The 7,586-nt window shown below is 33.6% G+C and overlaps 1 non-coding gene across 1 annotated transcript; it reads left to right on the top strand.

Annotated features, from left to right (window-relative positions):
• Nucleotides 1–328: 328 nt before the first annotated feature.
• On the top strand, nt 329–435 carry LOC113783990 (small nucleolar RNA R71). The gene has a single exon (XR_003470039.1). It is a non-coding gene; the product is annotated as a small nucleolar RNA R71 (small nucleolar RNA).
• The last annotated feature ends 7,151 nt before the right edge of the window (nt 436–7,586 follow it).

Here is a 7,586-nt window from a genome sequence, read left to right as displayed (position 1 = left end):
CCCCCCCCCCCCCCACAATAAACACAAATTATAGTATTTATAGTTGTTGGTGCAAGTGATGTCACATTGTTCTTTAGTAAATTGGTTAATGTTGCCATTTGGGCTGCCAAAATTGTGCTTTCACTTACTTCATGAACTCCAGGCACCTTCTTAGTTGCATTGACTCTAGCAACATGCCATTGGTAACTATCGGCTGCTATAGTTTCAATGAACTCCACACATTCTTCTTAAGACTTACATAATAAAGCTCTCTAATGATGCATCAAACATTAGCCTTGTTTTGGGTATCAAGCCATTATAACAGGTTTCCATTTGGATGCAAAATGGTATCCCATGATCAGGACACTTCCTAAGTAGATCCTTAAACCTTTCCAAAACCTCAAATATAATTTCATCTTTAGTTTTCTTAAAACAGGTTATGTCATTCCTCTTTTTAGCATTTGGGACAAGAAAAAAAATACTTCACCAATAATTTTTCTAACATCTATTATGAAGTAGTAACAAAGTCGGGCTCCAAAGAATTCAACCATGCTTTAGCTGTTGGAACCTAGTTGGTCTTATACTTAGAGAATAATATATTTGACTTCACATAATATGAAAGAAGATTCGTGTTTTTGAAGACAATGTAAAATAAGATATGATTCAGATCTATCACAAGAAGATATGAATTATTTACAAGAAGATTTTATCAAGATTTTTCTACAAGAATATATGAATTATTTACAAGAATAGTTGATCAAGATTTATCACAAAAAGATATGAATTATTTACAAAAAGATATGTATAATTTACAAGAAGATTTAAATTAATAACAAGAAGATATGATCAAGAATTTTTTACAACAATAAACACTCACAAGAAGATACATTTATTACAAAGATATGATTCAGATTTTGACAAATGACAAAATGCTTAATTGGAATTAGTCATATTCGTACTTGTGAAAGTTAAAGAATCGGTCCAACACTATGTTCCCGTCCATATCAAAGCAAGAATTAGGAAGGAAGTTTCCCTTGAAGAATTTGCGAAAGCAATCTTAATAAAATATGAATAATATCAATATGAAGAATTTAAAAACTCAATCTTAACAAAATACAAATAATATCAATTTGAAGAATTTAAAAAACTCAATCTGAACAAGACATAAATAGAGTTAATCTAAAGAATTTACAAACTCAATCTAAACAAAATACGAACAAAATCAATCTAGAAGAACTACTTAGATTGGATTTAGAAACAAACAATTGGCTAAAGAATATATTATCAAAAAGCATATTGTTCATAATTATTTTTGAATAAGTTCATTATTAACCCAGCAAGGAATGAATATACACTTCAGAATTAAACAAGGACTAAATTGAAGCCCTAATTTTATCTATGAAGAGATACTCAAGGGTGAAGAAGAAGAAGAAGATCATCGAAAAATTAAAAAAGAGTAGAAGAACTCAAGCTCAAAATTCCAAATTCATCTTATAGTTCAAAGAAAAAACACTTGTTCGAATGAGAAATCAAGTTGTTTAATTAGTGGATTAAATCCTTCTAAGTGAAAAGATTGGATGTAGCTAAGTTAATGGTGAACTAGGATAAATTACTAGTGTCAATTTATTCATACACTCCTTAATTATGTTATTGTTTCTACTCAATGTAAATCATCAAGTTTGAACCAGTTTAATCAAATAGTGAAAAAGTTATCAACTTAGTCAAACAAAATTCAACCCTTTTTCTCGTGTTTGCACCTTCAATTGGTATAAGAGCTTGGTCTTAAGGTTGAGCACTTTACAGTGTTTGAAGAAAGATCCAAGGGTTCAACATGTTTGGATTCAGTGAACAAGTTGTTGGAGGAAACATCAACAAACCACCTCTTTTTGATGGAGAACGGTTTGAATATTGGAATGACAGACTGAAAAGCTTATTTGGAACTTAGTAGAAGATCGTTATACTGCCACAAAGAATACTGATGACATTTAGATTTCAAGGAAAGAGATGGATATTGATTAAAAGAATATGTAAAAGATGCATCGTAAGTCTAGAACATTCAGGACAAATGCAATCACTTTCAAGGAGTTTGACAAGTGAACAAACAAGGAGACAACAAAGAGTATTTATGATAGCCTGATTAAGACCAATGAATGAAGTAAACAAGTTCAAGAAGCAAAGGCCAACCTCCTAGTAAAAAATTATTAGTTATTAAAGATGTAAGAAGGTGAAGACATTGAGAAGATACTTGAGAAGAATTTTACCATTATTGATCATGTGAAAAGTTGTGAAGAAGTATGCAAAACAAGTGGAGACCTACGATCATTGTCATTCAGGAAGTAAAGGATCTAAATACCTTTAAGTTGGAAGTATTAATCAGCTCTCTCAAATCACATGAAATTGAACTAGTAGAGGATGAACCCAAGAAGAAGCAATCAATCTTGGCTTTGAAATCCAATTTGAAGAAAGTTCTGAAGGCAACAACAGAAAAATAGGATGATGATTTAGAACATCATAATGGAGACTCAAAGGAAGAGCAACAGGCTTTCATATCTAGAAAATTCAGAAGATGTGGAACAATAGAAAGATGAAATTTCTCCAATGATATTCCAAAAAATCCAGTAGAGGAAAAGATGATAAATCTAACAAGAAAAGCATCATCTTCTATTGATGCAATGAACCTCGACATATCAAGTCCGAATTTCAAAATCTGGTGAAAGAGAAACATCAGAGGAAACATTCAAGACCCAAGAAGAAGAGTCTAATGGTTACATGGGATTATTCTAATGAATCCTCTGATGATGAAGAGCAAGCAGATTTGGCTATAATGGCTCATACCAACTTTACATCTAACTCCAACACAGATGGTGACTTTGGAAGTGAATCAGTTGATGAAAATTTTGAGGTATTTTGTGTCTTAACTCGATCTGATTTAATTACTTTTATAAATGACTTCTTGAATAGGAATAACAAATTATCTTTAAAATTGAAAACACTTAAGAAAGAAAACGCAAACCTAATTGAAGAAATTAATGTTTTAAAGAATCAAAGTGTTGAGGTTAAAACATAAAATGCAACTTTGAAAACTGTTAATTCTGAACTTAAGGCTGAAAATCGAACTCTAAAAAGTAATCATAGTTCAACATGAAATGAAAATACCACATGTATCTCTCATAAGCATGAAAAAGTATTTCAAGATTTTCATGCTAATGGTATTGAAAGAAGCAAGTATGCTTCTATGATTTATAGAGTTAGTAGAAATGGTAAAAGAAGTATAGAATTTGAAGAAGTTGTAATTGAACCTAAATCTATTCCCTCTGATATATTGTATAATGTTTACTCTAAGAAAGGTCACTCCAAATTATCTTGTCCCATGTTAAATACAAGGAAAGAAAAGAAACCTTTCAAGATTAACAAACCAGAACCTAACCAAACTTGGGTACCTAAGGACAAAGTTGTGTATATTGTAGACGTCCTCAAAAATCAAGTTAAAACACCAATCATCTTACCTCGACAATGGATGCTCATGACACATGACGAGAGAAAAGTCTATGTTCCAAGAACTAACATTGAGCAAAAGAGGCACATCGATATTTGGAGGAAAACAAAAAGGCTAGATCATTGGTCGAGGTACAATTGCTAATGGTACTTCCTCATTCTATTAAAGATGTCTTGTTTGTTAAAGGTCTTAAGCACAATTTATTAAGTATTAGTTAGTTAAGTGATAATAATTATAATATTATATTTAATCAAACAACATGCAAGGCAATTAGTCAAAAGGATGGATCTGTACACACTAAGTGGGTATTGTGATTCTGATGTTGTTGATAAACTTGAGAGAAAAAACACAAGTGGAAAGTGCACATTTCAATGTAACAACTTAATCTCTTGGTCAAGTAAGAGACAAAGCACAATTTCCATGTCATCAACAGAAGTAGAGTACAATTTAGCAGTTGGTTGTAGCTCTCAACTACTTTTGATAAAACATCAACTAGAAGACTACAAAATCGTAGAAACCAACATTCCCATTTATTGTGACAAAACTTCTACTGTAACACCCCGTTTTTCAAAGCGAGGGTATATATTTTTTTTTTTAAAGTAATCAAACTAAAACAGAGGAATAAATAAAGAAATGTCTCTGGATAAATAATTGAGTCATTATAATTTACAAGCAGCGGAAAAGTTTCTCCAATTATAAATCCAAAACATTTACACAACAACAAATGGTACATGGAACCCATTCAAGTAAAAAGTCAAACTGACAATATTAGTATAAGTACAGTTTTCCAAACTAAAAATACTCCAATCCAAAAAGAAGGACACCTAGTCCCTATACATCATCCTAATCTGATCATCCTACCAAAAAGCTATACACCCTGAGTATCTCCATGCGCCCCGTGAGATCCTCCTAACGTAACTGCAGTCACGCGTTCCCATCTCCATTCTCGTCCGTAGGGTACGAACCGGTAGGACCGTCCTGACTCTCATCTGAGGGCAAAGCCCAGATTTCCACAATAATTGTAAAGGGTCACCAACCAAAAAATAACAGTTAACACATAGCAATTAAGTTTTTAAATGCTCAAAACAACTTTTCAACTAAACATGCACCTTAACAGGATTCTCAATATGCGAAAAGTTCATACAATACATTGCCAATTAAAATGAAGGTAAAATGAAGTTCTAAAACTCCTAATTAACACATAACAAATCAAGACATGATAAGTTAATGAGTAATCAATCATCTAACTCAAACTGAGGATTTTCACTGAGCCAATCGATTGGGAAATCGATTGGGGTGAGAAATCGATTTCCCTGATCATTTTTCCAAAAATTCATGAATTAACCTAAGTCATTCCTAATCAAGTTCACAACTTAACACTTAGCAATTTCTACGCGATTACCACGGCAATTGGGATCTCGATAACCATCTTACTTACACACAATAATCAACACATAACACTTAGCATTTTCAACGCAATTAACACGATAAATCAAATTCAAATCACTCAATCATAAAACTCAATCAAACACGACTCGTGTGCCAAGCACCCTAATGCAATGCGTATATGCCAAAATGCATGGACTCGGAATTCCAAACCAAAACCCTCCTCGAAGGGCCGTAAATCATAATTGTACCGCCTATCGCAGGCCAAAGTACCAATTACCGAGGTGCCACCTATCACGGGTCAGCACGATTTACTAAAATGCGTAAATCATAAACGTACCACCTATCACGGGTCAGTACAGTTTACCGAGGTGTCACCTATCACGGGTCAACACGATTTACTAAAAGAAAAAGCGGGAATCGTAAACGTACCGCCTATCACAGACCAGTACTGTTTACCTAGGTGCCACCTATCACGGGTCAGCACAATTCACCAAAAATGTAAATCGTAAATGTACCACCTATCACGGGTCAGTACAGTTTACCATGGTGTCACCTATCACGGGTCAACTCGATTTTCTAAATAGTAACTCGTAAACGTACCACCTATCACGGGTCAGTACAGTTTACCAAGGTGTCACCTATCACGGGTCAACACGAATTACTAAATAGTAAATCGTAAACGTACAACCTATCACGGGTCAATACAGTTTACCAAGGTGTCACCTATCACGGGTCGACACAATTTACCAAATGAAATGCATGAGCATACACAGACTCCATTCACAACAATCGTTAAGCAAATGCAGATATTAAAAGATTCCCCATTTTTAATACCCATTTAACTTAAACGACTTTCAAACAACATTAATTAAATAAGTCATTAAGAGATTCCCCGTTCTTAATACCGATTTAACTTAATGATTTTCAAAACAAAACGTTAAGCAAACAGTCATATTAAGAGATTCCCCATTCTTAATATACTTTTGACTTAAACGATTTTCTCGCAAAACATTCAGTAAACGAGTCATTAAGAGATTCCCCATTCTTAATACTCATTTACCGAAACGATTTTCAAAAACGATAGTTAAGTAACCGAGACATTAAGAGATTCCCCATTCTCAACGCCCAGTTAACTTAAACATTTTCCTCAAATACACATTAAGTAAACCGAGGTATTAAAAGATTCCCCATTTTTAATACTCGTTTACTCTAATGGTTTTCAAATTCCACAGAAACAAATTCAAACATACTTTCACATTCAAACCATAATTCACAACAACCACACCAATTAACAAACATCAAGTACGAACACACCAAATACAACAAACACAAATCACGCAACATAACACCCAGATACATCAAATTTCATTTACCACGAAACATTCATCACTATAAACAAAACCTAACTCTAAGGTTGTTACCCATAACGCACTAGTTTGGTTTTTCCCCAAATCGATACATTTAACCCTAACAAATTCCTTCCCACACAACCACAGATAAGTCCCTAATGCAAACTAGAAGTTTGGAAGGAGCCCTTACCTCAACGTTAGCTTTAACGTGCGTTTCCGGTACCGCGAGTAATTCCGGTAAATTTTCCGCTCGCAACGCCGCTTCCAAATTAGTTCACTAGCACCGTAGCGTGGTGGTGAGCAACTTTCCCTTCTGTCTCTTCGAGAAATGAGGTTCGGATCTAGAAGAAACGGAGGGGTTTGTGTTTGGATCTCAAAACCGTTTTTCTTCGTTTTCGAATCAAAGAGGAAGAGTGGAGTTGCGAAAACCTTGATCTAACTCTCACCCAACCTTGGGTCACTAGCTTTGAAGAAAAGGAAGCAACGAAAACGAAAAATGGAGAAGGATGGAATTTTGGGTTTTTCTCGCGTGAGGTTCAGAGGAAGGAGATGGAAATTTGGAAATTTCCTTCCTTTCTTTTTCTTTCCTTTGTTTTTCCTTTCTTCCTTTTTCCTTCCTTCCTTTATATACTATTTTCTTTTCCTTTTCCTTCCTTCTAGTTTTCCTTTCTTTTTCCCTCCAAACAAACATATATAAATATAATAAATATAACTTAACAAATATCTCAAAATCTAGATATTTGTTAAATTACCGTTTCACCCGAAACGCATTAAATTCTCCGTAAAGGATTCATCGCAGTTAAATTCAATTTATTTATCGACGAGAAATTTTAATTGGCATCAAAATATCTTTTTGATTATAAAACTCCAAAATATTATTAACTTTGGCTTAAAAGCCTCCGAGCCAAAATCAAAATACACCAAAAATACATAAATGGTACTTTAAAATTATGGGTCTTACATCTACCATTTTCCTAACCACAAATCCTATACTTCATTCTAGAGCTAAGCACATAAAAATCAAACACCAGTTTGTTAGGGACTTTGTTAAAAAAGGTTTGCTTAATTTCCAGTTTGTAGACACCGAACATCAATTGGCTGACATGTTCACCAAACCATTAGTTGAATATAGGAATGGCTTCATCAAGAAAAACATAAACCTTATTCTTTTACCTAACTGATGTTGGATTAACCTTACAGTAGTTTAGTTTCATACTTAGGATTAATTTTATGTTATTTACATTCTTTGTTTAAAAAAAAAAGAGCCAGGGGGAATAAAAAAACCAAGGCAAGTTTCACTTTAAATTTTTTTGTCTGATGATAAAAGAGGGAGAAAGATGTTTGATAGCATGGGGAGTAAAAAATACTAAGAA

The sequence above is a fragment of the Cicer arietinum genome, chromosome 1, assembly GCF_000331145.2.
Source record: "Cicer arietinum cultivar CDC Frontier isolate Library 1 chromosome 1, Cicar.CDCFrontier_v2.0, whole genome shotgun sequence".
Lineage (NCBI taxonomy): Eukaryota > Viridiplantae > Streptophyta > Magnoliopsida > Fabales > Fabaceae > Cicer > Cicer arietinum.
This window is presented reverse-complemented; position numbering and strand designations above follow the sequence as displayed.